The sequence below is a fragment of the Pinus tabuliformis genome, chromosome X, assembly GCF_031772625.1.
Source record: "Pinus tabuliformis cultivar Carrire ecotype Pingquan chromosome X, CPIR1, whole genome shotgun sequence".
NCBI classification, from domain to species: domain Eukaryota; kingdom Viridiplantae; phylum Streptophyta; class Pinopsida; order Pinales; family Pinaceae; genus Pinus; species Pinus tabuliformis.
Genome location: NC_142308.1, coordinates 986913844 through 986930301, shown reverse-complemented (window position 1 = coordinate 986930301; position 16458 = coordinate 986913844).

Here is a 16458-nt window from a genome sequence, read left to right as displayed (position 1 = left end):
GAGATAATTCTTAAATTAAGGAGATAATATTGAGTCATATTTGAGTTGTAATTAGTTGACTTAGTTTACTGAGTTAAGTCTAGTTAAATTAGTTCCAAACTGGTTGAGGAACTAATAGAGTGTTAACAACCAGTTGATGCATGCATGCACTCAACTACTGTACTCCAATTAACTGAAGATTCCCTCATCAGAAACTCATGCATGTCTATTCTGAGAAAGACCTAGTTGAGATTAAATTCAAGGACAATGTACTATAAGTTGCATGTGTTTTCCTATAAATAAAACTCATGCATGTAGAAGGAATAATTCCTTGAGGATTGTGCAGTTTTGATAGTGTGTGAGAGCAGTGTTCCACTTGGTGAGGTGAGAATCATCCGCTAGGAATAGCACAAGGAAATAGGACCTTGGAGGGTAGAGAGGAAGGCTTGTGAGAAGCCAAGTATTCTTGTGAGAATCTATGAGGATTGTACTAAGATCTGGCTAGCTATGAGAGCTAAGGCTTTGTATAATTCCTATGTATTTTGACCTTGTATGATAATGCAGATAGTGGGGTTTTTAGCTGAGGCTTTCCCCGAAATATTTTCATATGTATTGAGCATTGACTCTTATTCTTCTAGTTATATTTTTCAGCTTGATATTTAAGCTTCCACAAATTTATAGTAGAAGTAGGTTATAGTATTCTTCTTTGATCTATATTGCATTATTGAGTTAATATACAGTTAGATTTTCTACATGGTCTTAGAGTGAGATTTGTAGAGAATTTCCAGAATTTCTACATGGTATCAGAGCCAAGTTTATCGGAGTTGTGAACAGTATACTGAGAAGAGAATTCAAAGTTTGAAGTTAAGGATTGCAGGTGCAAATCGAATTCATATCATACTTCAAGGTTGGCCAATGGCATTCTATGGCTTGTGACTCGAGTGTGCCTTGGAAGGTAGCTGGAATTACATAGCATGGAAATATCACATGGAGGCTATATTAGAAGACAATGGCTTGAAGGATTTCATTGACCAAGAAATCCCAAATCCAACTTCGATTAATGCATAAGAGTTGGTTGAGTGGAAGAAGTGTGTGGTGAAGGTGAGACGGATCATCCTTGAGGGAGTTCGAGACCATATTGTCTCGAGTCTCCATGGGAAGGATACTCCATTTTCAATGTGGAAGAATTTGAAGGACCTCTAATAGAACAATAGTGACCAGAGGAAATTGGTGCTCAAGGATAAGCTTCGAAGAATCAATATGGAGAAGGGCGATACTATTTCCACATATCTGAACAAGCTTGCCACCTACAGAGATGAGATTGGCAGTGTGGGAATAACTACTATTGATGATGATATGGTGAGCCTCGCTCTCCTTGGCCTTCCAAAGAGTTGGAATAACTACCAGGACTTTGTGAATGGAAGGGAGAAACTGTCTGATTGGGAATGACTGTGGTTGGATCTGATGCAAGAGGAGATTAGGAGGAGCACACGAGATGGTTCTTCATCCTAGGATGATGATGAAGAAAATCTAGCCTTAGCAAGTAAGGCAAGGAAAGGGAAGGGGAAGGCTCCCCTTCCAAATCAAATTCTTCTTATGGATGGAAGAAGGGTGACAAGTCTAAAGTGAGATGCTTTAATTGTCACGAGATGGGACATTAAGTGACTAATTTCCCATCGAATAAGTCAAAGAAGGGATCCTCAGAAGGAACGGAAGGTGAGGCATTAGATTCTCAGTTCGAAATGGACTTTACCCTCATCGCATGCATGGTGTCATCGATGATGGGTTTTGACTGGTATCTTGACCGTGGAGCCTCAGTCCACGTGACCGGCGATAAAAGTTTATTCAGTGACTTGGAGGAGAAAGACCTCAAGATCCACATAGAGATGGATGAAGACGGAAGGTATAGTGTTTTAGGAGTGGGCACGGTTTCTTTTTATAGGGTGCATGGACCTCCTATCACCTTGAAAGATGTGATGTATGTTCCTAGACTAAAGAAGAATCTTGTTTTAGTCGCGGTATTGAAAGACCATGGCTATGATGTGTTTTTAGTAAGGGAAACGTTTTCCTTAGACACATCACCACGAGACAGGTGAAACATATCGGTTCACGAGTTAAGAACCTATATTCTCTTTAGGTTCAAGATGAATGGAAAGCCTGGAGGAACAAGTAAAATGTTAGAGACTTGGTGGTTGAGAGGGAGAGTAAATTACCTCTCAACATGAAACCCAAAAAGAAGTCTTAGACAATTGTGGAGGAGCCACAATTGGAGAAGCAGAGAGGAGACCGAGTGAAGAGATCCACTCATGCAGATACCTCCATTAGGGCGGGAATTTAGATCCAAGTGGGCAGAGGGATCACATGCAGCCATACCTCCAAGTGTGAGGTGGGGTGATGCGAAGTGATAGTCCCATGAAGTCTGAAATTGGGTAGGGTCCATTAAGAGGTTTTATCTCATGGATCATACCTTGCTATGGGAGCTGTTGGGTCCCTATAATACTAGTGATTACCCCATTACTATTGTATTTATACCCCCTATTTATATTGTTGTGCCCCTATTACCCCCATATTGTTATTTCTGTGCCCCATAGAATCCCTCTATTGTTATTTTTGTGGCTTTATATTATTATTGTTAGGTCGGCTGGATTATATTGTGACTCCTTAGACTCCTATATATAGAAAGGAGGTTTTGTCATTTGTATCATCCAAGAATTGTTCATTTATGTAATGTAAAGGAGGTTTCCCCCTCGAAGAGGCTGAATTCTAAGGCGTGGATCTATCTTTTCTATCTTTTTGTGAGTCGGTTTCATAACATTTGGTATCAGAGCTTTGGATTCTAGGGTTTCGCTGCTCCAAACAGGTCATCGTGGAATTTTCGCTATAACGTTTTTTATGTGACGTTTCAGAAGTCGCAAAAAAAACCCATTTGAGAAGAAATCGCGCTGAACCTTGGGTCCGAATTTCAGAGCTGTTTGTGAAATATTTGCGGAGATATGATCTGAGGAAGTTGGTCTTTTTGCAGACTCCTGAATTACATTCAAAACAGGTGACCTGGGGAAAATCGTCATAACTTTCTCTCTGGGGATCGGATTGAAATTTCGTAAGAAGGTACAGAAAGAGGACAGACTTTAGTTTCTTGTGGGTGTTGTTCAGATCCAAAGGTCGAAACAGTGACTCGTGGCACGTCGTACAAGTTCGCTCTACTGAACTAGTCTATAATCAAGTCACTGTGGGAGATTTCGCATAACTCTTCCTTGGAGAATCCAATTTGGGTCAGACTTGTGGCATTGGAAAGAGGACACAGAGGGCTACTAAAGGTCACAAATTTAGAACTAGATGATCAGAAAGTACAGAGATACATCAGAGGCAATATCGAGCTCCTACAAAGTGAAAAAAGGTGTGTAGATTTTCTTAAATTTTTGCTTAAGCTTGGTTTGAAAATTTATTTTGAAGGAATTCAAAGGGCATAGTAGAGAATTATTATCGGTAACTGATGCCCCGAGGAAAGAAAATGCAAACACCTAGTAAGGAACCTGAAAGCTCTAGCATGACTCATGAAGAAGAGGAAGAAATGCAACATGATATATCAAAATTACAAGACCAAGTGCAACAACTGTCCCTTACACAAAAAGGAACAGAATCTAAGATGGATGGTTTAAATAAAGGTGTAGAAGCTAAGATGGACTGTTTAAAGAAAGGTGTAGAAGCTAAGATGATTGAAGTGGAAGCTAAGATGGATGATTTGAAGATAGATTTGAAGACAGACATGGAAGAATTGAAGAAGTTGCTACAAGAAAGGGTCACTAATGGTGAAAAGGTAGTAAAGGAAACTCATGATGAGAACAAAAGAAATGTTAATCATGATTCCATAGACTCTAATGTTGGATCGAAGACTCACCATGTTCCAAAAATCGATATGAGGAAGTTTGATGGCAAGGATCCCGCCACATGGATATTACAGATGGAGCAATTCTTCGATCTCAATAATGTGCAAAACACACAAAAGGTACGTATGGCAACTTTATATTTGGAACCAAATCAGTTTGTATGGTATCAATGGCTTTGTTCTCGTAAACAATTTATCACTTGGGCAATTTTTACGGAAGAATTGATAGCACATTATGAGGATACAAAAAGCAACACTTTTTTTAGCCAATTGATAAGTCTCAAACAAAAGGGTTCAATAATGGAGCACATTGAGGAGTTCCAAAAATTGAACATAAGGGTAAAAGATATTCCAGAGGAGCATAGGATTGATGTGTTCATAGGGTCTTTAAAGGATAATATCCAACATGATGTGCGCCTTTGGGAACCTGATTCATTAGAGAAGGCATTCAGGTTAGCAAGAAAAATGGAAAGCAAAATTATGGCAACTAGGAAGCATACCATTCACAACTATAAAGACGGAAGTGTTGTTGCCCATAGTCTTCCACAACCTACAAGGTTGACACCACAACAATTGGAAGAAAAAAGAGCAAAAGGGCTTTGTTACAATTGTGATAGCAAATACACAAAAGGTCATAAGTGTGCTGAGAAGAAATTATTCTACATAGATTGTGAAGAGGAAGAAGAAAAGGAGCAAGAAAGGTCAAAAGAAGAGGATATATTCCAGGAACAAAGCCTAGATGAAGAACAAATAAATCCGACCATATCTTGTAATGCATTGGCGGGAATTACCACTCCTCAAACCATCAAGATAGAAGGACAAATCAAGAAGAAAAAGGTAATAGTGTTGATTGATTCAGGAAGCACCCACAATTTTATTCATTGTAGGGTAGCAAAAGAATTGAATTGCTTCCTATATCCAGCACCAGAGTGTCAAGTGATGATTGCAAATGGAGGAACAATAAATTGTTCTGGAAAGTGCCATAATATCAAGCTATCCATGGGAGAATATGTATTGACTAGCCCAATGCTTTCCATTCCAATGGGAGGTGCTGATGTTGTACTAGGAGTCCAATGGCTACAATCCTTGGGTACAATAGCTTTTAATTTTCAAGAACTTTTCATGAAATTTTCTGTGGAAGGAAAGGAAGTTGAATTAAGGGGTATTGCAGGGAAACCAGGAAAGATAATCAGCTCTAATGGCATGACAAAGCTTCTAAAAAAGGAGCAAAGAGGTGTAATTGCACAATTATGTTCGCTAGATGTTTCCACATTGGAATCATCTATTTCTCCAGATCTCCAAAAAGTCCTGGACAATCATTCCAAGGTATTTGAGACTCCCAAAGGTCTCCCACCTATGCGTGATCATGATCATGCTATTCATCTGATTCCAGGAAGTGTTCCTCCAAACATCAGGCCGTACAGATATCCATATGTCCAAAAAAGTGAAATTGAACGTATGGTTGCAGAAATGCTAGAGGCTGGTATAATTCAACCGAGTCAAAGTTCTTTCTCAGCTCCAGTAGTATTGGTGCACAAGAAGGATGGATCATGGCGCATGTGTCCAGATTATAGGGAGCTCAACAAGCTCACTATTAAAGATAAGTTCCCCATTCCTGTTATTGATGAATTACTGGATGAATTGCATGGATCAATTTACTTCACCAAGTTGGATCTTCGTTCGGGATATCATCAAATCAGAATGAAGATTGAAGACATTCCAAAAACGGCATTTAGAACTCATGAGGGTCATTATGAATTTTTGGTCATGCCTTTTGGCCTTACCAATGCACCTTCAACATTTCAAGGTTTGATGAATTCAATTTTCAAACCATTCCTTAGAAAATTTGTGTTAGTATTTTTTGATGATATACTAATCTACAACAAGTCTTGGAAGGATCATGTTGAACATGTTGACAGGGTGCTACAACTATTGGAGGAGAAACAATTATATGCAAAAAGATCCAAATGTTTCTTTGGAGTCCAGGAGGTGGAATATTTGGGTCATATTGTATCTCATGAAGGAGTTAAGGTAGACCCTAGCAAAATTAAAGCCATTAAGGAATGGAAAATCCCCACATCCATAAAGCATCTGCGAGGATTTCTTGGGTTGACAGGGTATTATCGCAAGTTTGTTAAGAATTATGGGAGAATAGCAGCACCTCTAACAACATTATTGAAGAAAGATTCATTTTCATGGACTTCGGAAGCAACAAAGGCCTTTGAACATCTTAAAGAGGCAATGTGCCAAGCACCGGTCTTAGCTACACCGGACTTCACAAAAACCTTTATTGTGGAATGTGATGCTTCAGGAAATGGAATTGGTGTTGTTCTAATGCAAGATGAAAGACCCATTGCTTTTGAAAGTCGTCCAATCAAGGGAAAGTTTTTAAGCAAAGCTATTTATGAGAAGGAAATGTTGGCAATACTCCATGCACTTAAGAAATGGCGACCCTACCTAATGGGAAGACACTTCAAGGTAAAAACGGATCATGATAGCCTTAAATACTTTTTAGAACAAAGATTATCCTCTGAAGAGCAACAAAAGTGGGTCACAAAGATGTTGGGTTATGACTTTGAAATCATCTACAAAAAAGGGAAGCAAAATGTGGTGGCAGATGCACTCTCAAGAAAGGATGAGGATGTGGAAGCATTGTTGTGTGCCATTTCTATTATCCAACCAGATTGGATAAACGAAGCAAGGGAGGAATGGAAGAATGACGAAGAAGTGTGGGCACTTATTCGAAAGCTACAACAAGATTCCAGTACTTCTGATACATTTAGCTGGAAAAATGATTCGTTATGGTACAAAGATCGCTTATACCTCTGTAAGAATTCCCAGCTAAAACAAAAGATTCTTATGGAATTGCACACTTCTCCCTTAGGAGGGCACTCAGGATTTTTAAAAACTTACCACAGGGTTAAGAAGGAATTTTTTTGGGATGGCCTTAAATCAGATATTCAAAAGTTTGTGGCAGAATGTTTGGTTTGCCAGCAAAATAAAGTTGAAACAATTAAGACACCAGGTCTATTACAACCTTTATCCATTCCAAGCCAACGTTGGGAGGAGGTTTCAATGGATTTTATCACAGGTTTACCCAAGTCTGAGGGAAAGAGTGTCATCATGGTGGTAGTTGACAGACTTACCAAGTATGCACACTTTTGTGCATTATCACATCCATTTAAAGCCAGTACAGTTTCTACTGCATTTATGGAAACAGTTCAAAAGCTACATGGAAACCCAAAGATTATTGTAAGTGACAGAGATCCCATTTTCACTGGAAATTTTTGGACAGAATTATTTTCTTGTCTTGGTACTCAGTTAGCTCATAGCTCATCTTATCATCCTCAATCTGATGGGCAAACTGAGATAGTAAACAAATGTTTGGAAGGATATCTTCGTTGCTTTGTATCTGATAAACAGACACAATGGGTCAAATGGTTGCCTCTGGCTGAATGGTGGTATAACACTTCCTTCCATACAGCAACAAAAATGACCCCATTTATGGCACTTTATGGGTATCAACCACCATCCATCACATCATATTTAAGAGAAAATTCTAAGGTTCAGGCAGTGGAACATCACATCGAACATCAACAACAAGTCCTCCAACTCTTAAAGGATAACCTCGTGTTGGCACAAAATAGAATGAAACAACAGGCAGATCAACATCGCAGTGAAAGAAGTTTTGATGTAGGTGATTGGGTATTCCTACGGCTACAACCATATAAGCAAATGTCCCTAAAGCAAGCTAAGAAGGATAATAAATTATCACCAAAGTATTATGGTCCGTACAAGGTGTTGGAAAAGATTGGTACTATGGCATACAAATTGGAGCTTCCTGCAGCTTCTCGATTGCACCCAGTTTTCCATGTTTCATGTTTAAAGAAGGTTATAGGTGACAAGCTCCCAATTCAAACAATATTGCCAGAACTTGACGAGGAAGGAAAAATTATATTGGAACCGGAAGCAATCACAGAAACAAGAACTCGACAGCTACGAAATCGATCAATTTCAGAGTATCTTATCAAGTGGAAGAACTTATCTGCTGAAGATTCCACATGGGAGGATGAGAATTTTATGCAGAAGTATCCAGAACATCTCAAGCGTTGAGGACAACACTTTTTTGAAGGAGAGGGGCATGTTGGGTCCCTATAATACTAGTGATTACCCCATTACTATTGTAGTTATACCCCCTATTTATATTGTTGTGCCCCTATTACCCCCATATTGTTATTTCTGTGCCCCATAGAATCCCTCTATTGTTATTTTTGTGGCTTTATATTATTATTGTTAGGTCGGCTGGATTATATTGTGACTCCTTAGACTCCTATATATAGAAAGGAGGTTTTGTCATTTTTATCATCCAAGAATTGTTCATTTATGTAATGTAAAGGAGGTTGCCCCCTCGAAGAGGCTGAATTCTAAGGCGTGGATCTCTCTTTTCTATCTTTTTGTGAGCTGGTTTCATAACAGGAGCCCAAAGTACATAGTAGCAGGATGAATCAGTGAGATTGATGCAATTAGAAATCAAAGTGACAGAGGCTAGAGTAGTCAAATACTGAAGAGCAAAAAGAAGGATTAACAATAATGCAGAAAGGCAGAGTCAGTAGAAGCGAAAAGTTTTCAGTTGACAGAGGTGATAGCAGTTAGAGACTTTGATGACAGATGCATCATACTGATTCAGGTTGGATGTTTTTCTATTTCTGGAGTTGCTAGAGAAACAACACTAGAGAGAAGTGTTGCATGCATAAAATTCCAAACGTTCATGATCAGGATCGAGTTGAATTACTTTCTTGTTGAGAGCGAGTGTTGAAAATAACAACAAGAAATGATAAAAATAGAATCCAGAAATTCCAATTTAATTTGTCCTTGAATTAAATTGCGAATTAAAATCGAATTTAGTCTTAACAGTTACTTGGAAATAATTAATTAAGTTATTTTGACTTAATTAGTTGGAGAAATTAAAGTTAGAAGTCTTTCTGAAGTCATGCAAGAGTTATCCCTAGAATTAAGGAGATAAGTGTTACAAATCCATTTGGGCACATCAACCTTGACTTATAGATTAGTATTATTAGGGCCCATCAAACCCTAATTCAGTTGTTACATGCCCTAATGAAGTCAACCATAACAATGCCTCCTTCCCAAGAGATTCCATGACTGAAATCATCCAAAAAGTGCCTCTAAGAAGATCAATGCAGGTAGGCCTTTATTAGGGTGCACTGTAGTGCAGCCCAGTACACTTCCAGGGTGCATTGTAGTGCACTTGATCCCTCTTAGGACTACACTGGGCGAATTTGAGTGAAATATGCATTGGGGTTTAGAATATTCTTATCCATAGGATTATTCTAGAAGTTTCCCAAGGCTATCCACTCCTTTGGGCTCAAAATTGGATGAGGAAGGAAGTTAAGGAACATCAATCCCTTTATCCCTTCCTCCATGGAACTAAATCCTAAGTTTGGGAGGGCATTCATTGTCACCATTTATGGCATAACTTCCTTCATTCACCTATAAAAAGACCACTCATCTAAGTGATCAGGGGCTAGAAATCTTTGAACTATAGGGAGATGATGTTAGTATGAGACTTCAGTTGGTTTCAAGTATTGTAATGATGTCAAAATGTCTTGCTTGTTATTAGGAGAGGATGGGATTGAACTGGAGGAGTGGCACCGAATCAAGAAAATTGGGTTATAACTCTTCCTTTTACTAATAAAGTGTTCAAAGCTTTTTCCATATGTTTGTATTGTTTATTGATGCTTGCATTTTTGTATTATGCACTTGATTCCATTTTATGTTTAATCAATAGATCATTATCATATGCTTTGATCGGTTTTTGTCTTCTTTCTGTGTGTAGGTACTTTTCAAGTGGATTAAGTATAGAAAGGAGCGAAAGAATTGGTCAAGGGAGTGTTATCGGGAAAACTAGTGTCTATGCAGAGCTGCTAGTCCCACTAAGATGAGTAGCAATCTTAGAAACAAACAGATTAAAGTTACTCTCATTTTCCTTTATGAGGAGTAGAAAGAAGAAGATCAAAGAATACCAACCTCAATCCTTCGCTTGGTTCTTTGCTTGTCCCTTCTCCTTATTGACCAGTCTTTGCCACTTCTCCCTTGACCACTCTACTTTAAAGAGTACCTGTAAAGTAAAAGCAGCATAATACCTTCAAAGTGCAGAGATCTACAATCATAAACAATATAGGACCAGATATATATTGACCACACAAATGAATATACTATCAGACATACAAAAATGTGGAGGAAAACTTGAATAGCTTTATTGATATAAAGATTAGAAGAGGGGATTACAACCCATTGTTCTGACCCAGCGTCATCCTCCCAGCATGAAAGCCCTTCTTCACCTCATGAAAAGCTTAGATCACCCAACACTATGATATTCCACCAAGAAACCAACAGCACTTCCTTACAAGATACAAAATTCCAGCCTCTGGATCTCTGTGATGAGGGATCCGTATATAGATGATTGCAGGGGGGTGAGTCAACTTCTGCGATTTTGATTAGTGTCCTCTCTTTGATAGTTCTTAATTCCACTTGGAGATTGATGATCTCTTACTCATCCCTGGGCAAATTCGGAGAGTCAAGTGTCACAGGAGAAGTTTCTGGAAGATTCCATGACAATCCACCTTGCAAACTATCTCTACCATTTGTCTACTCTCGCCCATCGCACCCTACAAAAGGGCTTTCCAGTATGCATCGCACCCTTTTTACTGAGTAGGTGAGATGCATCACACCCTCTGCACTAGGCAGTCTGTATGGTCCAGCTTTGACCAGTCCTGAGCAATTTTCTGTGGAGAACTTCTGGGAGATGATGTAATCAGATGACCTTGTTCATTTAGGGTGTGAAGCAACACTTTTAGGGATTTAGGAGCCCTTGGTTTATGGACATGTATGATTGGGGTTGCAGTGCCCAAAAATCTCTATAACAGTTGCCCCCTAAAGCATGAGGTCGTTAATCTTTTGATGTCAGGTGAAATGCTTTATCATGAGGATCCGAAAATTTTCGAGCTGGAAGTTGACCTGTAATAAGATACAATACAATACATTATCTTTATAATATTTTTCATGATCTAGCTAAGGCGGGCATTCTCATGCTCAGCTTTATAAATTCATTTTCATGTACATAAGACAGACAACCGTCTGTGTGGAAGACTAATGATTCTTATAGAGCCATCATCCTTTGATTCAGATGATCATCTGTGCAGCAATGATGTACATTTGATGTCTTTATTTTCCTGAATATATCACAACCCGGATGGATGAAACTAGATCCAGGGTCTTCATACTCGTCCAATCTTCACTCGGATTACAAATCGATCCATGTGAAAGATGTTCTGGAGTCAAACATGGAAAGACATCGCCTGATTACCAGCCAATGATCAAGATGTTAACAGGTGCGAGAGGAATCACCGATAATGATGATGACCCTCAAGGTACTACAGTACAATTTGCGTGGTGTGAAAAAGGTACTTGGCGTCGAACACCACGCAAAATATTTTCGTCGAAGGCCATTGATGTAAACCTGTCGCCAGAAGTGAGAAACTTGCCATTGAGGCATGCAAGCTTCAAAGTACTGAAAGGGTTGTTCCTAAGTCAACTTCTTGGATAATGAGCTGATGTCGACAAGAAGTGACCCATTGTAGGAGGGCCTTAATGAATCCAACATCTACGACACAGAATGGAGTAAATTATTTTGGAGGTGAAAACGATTTAATGATACAGGGTTCAGGGTGGAAGTCATGAAAGAATGGAGCGTGAATGTATTGCAGCAGATGAGACACAGGTGAATTCTCTGAGTGACTTCTCATGAACATACTGGCGACACTGACATGGATTGGTAGCATTAACCCCAAATATGGATGGTGTGATGGACCAATGGTGATATGACTGGTGAACGGAATAACCCAACCCGACTCGGACATGGAGTGAAAGTGTCATGTTCAAGAGCGACTTGCTACCAATAAAGTTTCTTCAAGTTTTCTTCCCAATTTTTCCCCAGACATTGCTGACGAGTACCTCTTTATTTTTATCAAGCTTGAGGAGGATAACATATTCTTGTTCTATAATTTTCCCTTCGGGCAAACCCATTGCTATGTTTTAACGAGCCTAGCGACAGTGAAACTCGTTCTTGTCTATATGGACAAGTTTGTCGCTATTGGTTTTAACGAGTTTAACGACAAAGATAACTCAGTCCTTTTCAATTTTAGAGAGTCTGAAAGGGACATAAAGGAAACTCCAATAATCCTTTTTCGTCATATACTCCCTCAAGTCCGAAAAAGTATAAAATAATACGATAGGGATGAATTTTCGATCATTTTAACGAGCCGAACAAAACAAGCGCTCGATCGTTTTTGTGTAATAATCCCTCAGGTCCAAAAGATTAAAATCTAGAGGAGGGATAGCACTCCCGGTAGCTTTAACGGGCTGGAGAGGCCAACTGCTCGACAATAATTTCATATTTTACGAGTCAAACGAAAAGAGCTTAAAGGAGACTCGTTTTTTGAGGAACGAGTGATAATTTCGGGTAGCAGTTGATTCCAGGTAAGGTTTGGAATTTTCCAATCACGACAGTGTCACAAGGATGGCTAATAGGATCACTCTTTGAAGCTGTTCCTCAAAAAGGGGTAAACAATTAAATGGAGGTGAATGATCAGCGAAAACAGAGTGGAGGTGATGATGAGAACATGACCAGGGCTCAAAAGCTAATGATAATGCATTCACAATGGTTATTTACCGGAAATTGGTTCATTTTTTAATGAGCTTAAACTTTGGGGGAAACATTTGCTCATTGTTTAGGTTTTATTTTTAACGAGCTTGAACTTAACTTAAAAATTGCTCGTGATGATGGTCATTGATTATTTGATTTCACCGCTAACCACTTTGTTCCTTCAACAGTTGTAATGCCTATTCAATTGCTTCATCAAACCGATTAGAAATGAACAATACATGCTTGAAAAATGAGTTAAAACACTAATACTTTACTCGAATTACGTGAAAAGTAATTTAAAAGTGGTTTTTACCCCTCATTTTACCATTTCATTTAAACTTTGGTTTGTTGGAGCTCTGGAGGTACCTTTCCCCTTTGATTTTCACTAGCTAATTCCGGGAGATTCTGTGGACGATTCTTGGCACCGTCTGGACCAGGTACGATCTAAACCTGAGCTCTTTAGTTGCATTCCTCCTTTTTTGAATTTTGAGCATGTTTCCCTATTTTTTTGAGCCCCTGGGGTTTGAAAAATTTGCCCTGGCTCCATCGCACCCTTCCTATATCGAAAGGTGTGAGGCACACTAGCCTGTCCATTGGCCAGTCAGTATGCATCTCACCCAGTACACTGCTGGGGTTCGATGGGCGCGAGTAGGGAAACTTTTGCACTGTTTTCTCATGGAATTTTTTCCTGTTTTTGCCAAATCAAGACCCCGACTCTTCTCTTGCTTGTTTTGCAGAGATTCATCGAATAAAAAATGGTTGTTACATGGTGAGAACGCGAGCACGAAGAAGAGGACATGGTTGCTTTACACAATCCGGGTACGGTAACTGCACTGCGGAACTGTGGCCTACTCAAGTTTTTACGCATCTCTAACATGAGGCAAAAAATCAACTTGTTGCAACGTTTTCTCGATGCATGGGATCCTACCAACCAGGTGTTTCAGATAAGAGGCAAATCCATCCCCACGACTATCGTGGACATCTATTTTTTGACCGGTTTATCGAGGCGTGGTGCCCCTCTTTCATTATCAGGTTCCGCCCATGGGGGTGAATCCGTGAGAGATTATATTCACCGGTATTGCAGAGAGGGATCTCAGTTGAGTAGGGATGGGAAGATCAACATCCAAGATGTCACTTACTGGTCCTTGAGGACCATTCTGTTCACTTTTGCTAGACTAGCCGGTAGTGCAGCTCTTCACGTGGCTAACAGGTCCTATTTGTAGTACGCCTTGAAATGCCTTGAACCAAAGGTGTTTAACTCGTGTGACGCAATACTCCCTGTGATGAAAGAACAACTGACCAAGGTAAAAAGTGGAAAATCCAAGAATTTCGGCTATGGTTCTATTTTGACCGCTTTCGCCTTGGAAAAGATCCCACTGATGCAGTTGCAGTACATTTCTCTTCGTTTACCTCCACCGACTGAGCCACAGATGCAGATATGGGTCGACCTCATGGCCCGACATGCTGTTCAGTCCCAGGTTTCCTTCTCTGATACCTTCTTTGAGTGGTTCAACTGTCAGGAGATAGTTTTTTCCGAGTGTCCATATGCTGGTATGGATTTCCGGGGTGACCCAAATTTGGTGTTGTCGGCTGGTGAGCAGTGGGGTGTTATCGATAAATTCTCTGACCATATTTATGTTTATCAGTTTTATAATTTTCTCGTGCTTTCTTCTATCAAGACTAATCAAAACTCATGTGCTCATGCAGATATTGGACCATTTCGGCCAGCAGTACGTGTGAGAGCACCAGTTGTTGTTCTAGCAGGAGAGGTTGTGGGGAGGGCTATCCTTCGCGACCTTGATATGGCCAAGACTCTTTCAACATTGCAAGATCAGGTCGAGGGTCTCACTCTTGGTATTCCAGACGTGAGGACCGACGAGCTGCCTCTAAGGTTGCAACGACATACTACTAGCGTGCCGAGTCGATGGGCTAGGATTTTACGCATGATTGCACAGGCGGTGACTTGTTATCACCATCATCATTAGACTAGGGTGCCCCATAGCATTTTGATTTTTGGGTCATTTGACCAATTTTGTCTTGTTTATAGAACATTATGTATAAACCATAAATAGTTATATGTATATTTTTTTATTTTCGGAGCTTTATTTTGGTTAAGTTACATGATCTTAATGCAAATATTGATGAAATTCTTCTTTTATAAATGTTGCAAATGTCTATCTAACACATAATTTGCCAATGAGTCTGTTAATGTGTTTAATTTTCTGGAAATATGCTGATATTGAATAGAATCAAACTGCCTTTCCAAAATCTTAACCCTTAGGAACATGCGATAGATAGCTGGATTCTGTACGAAGTAGATACCGGTGAGCTGTAGGATGATGAGTTGTGAGTCTGGCCTGATGATGAGTCGGCATATGCCACGTCTGATGGCATCAGAGAGGAGCTCTATCAACACGATGTACTCAACAATATTTTTCGTTGACCAACCAATACATACCCCTCTGAAACTCACTAACTCACCGCTTGGATTGAATATGGCCTAGGCAGCAAAAGATAGGTTCCGTGAATTACGACTCACTCCGTCGACATATCCAACAAATGATTCCAATAGGTCTGACATCTGCAACAAATGTAAAAGCGGATCACTTAACTAAAACAATTACCCTTAGCGAAAACAAAAATGTAACAAAAGCATAGGGGTTACTATCTTGAGTCAAGCATAGTAACGCTTAAGGTACAACGCGTTGCGGGGTTGCACCAGTGTAATCCCATCATAATCCACTAACTCGTAGGCTCCTTTTTCTAATACACACTTAACAATATAGGGTCCCATCCATAAATACTTGAATTTTCCTGTTCCCAATTTATCGAACTCCTAGTCGTAAAGTAAGACCAGGTCACCTTCTGAGAAGACACGGGGTTTGACATTCTTTTCGAACTGTGCCTTGACTCATTTCTTATGGGCTTTGTTAGCCAAAGAGGCATCACGATGGGTTTCATCCAATTGGATTAGTTCCAAGAAACGAGCCTCCTCTTCTGAAGTTCTAGGGAGAAGGTCGACCGCGATTTTTAGGGATGAGATTTCACACTGAACTGGTAAGATTGCTTCCAGGCCATACACCAGTTGAAAGGGTGTAAACTTGGTTGCATTTCTCACCGATGTCTGATATGCCCACAAGGCTGAGTACAGGATTAGGTGCCAACTCCTTTTATGGACTCCAATCATCCTTTGCAGCATCCGCTTCAGGACCTTGTTGATTGCCTCAACTTGTCTGTTAGCTTGCGGATAATACAGAGTAGAGTTGTTGTGGGACAACCCTAATTTGGTAGCCAACTCAACCATCATATGATTGTGAAAATTCGATCCATGATTTGTGACTATGGCCTGTGGAATGCCGAATCTGGAGACTACATGATTGAAAAAGAAGAGGGTAGTCGTTTCGCTGATGTTGTTTAATGTAGGCATCGCCTCGGCCCATTTGGTAAAAATAGTCTACTGCGACTATATTATACCCATGCCCCCCAACCGAGGTGGGGTTACATGTCATGAAATCTATGCCCCATTTGGCGAATGGCCCAACAACAACTACTGGTTGCAGAGGTGCGGGTGGTATTCTGGTTTTGCGATTGAAGATTTGACAGGCATGGCAACTTTTGACTGCGGTTATGAAATCTTTGAACATTGTTGGCCAGAAGTATCCTACTCGTAAAATCTTTTGCATCGTAGCATAACTAGATTGATGCCCCCCACATGCACTTGAATGGCAATCGTTCAGGGCTTTTTCGGCCTCCTCGTGGGTGAGGCACCTCCACAAAACTGTATCAACACCATGACGATAAAGCGTGTTACCGATGATCATGTAGTCTTTTGCTTGATATCGAATTCGTCTTTTCTCCACGCGCGAGGTAT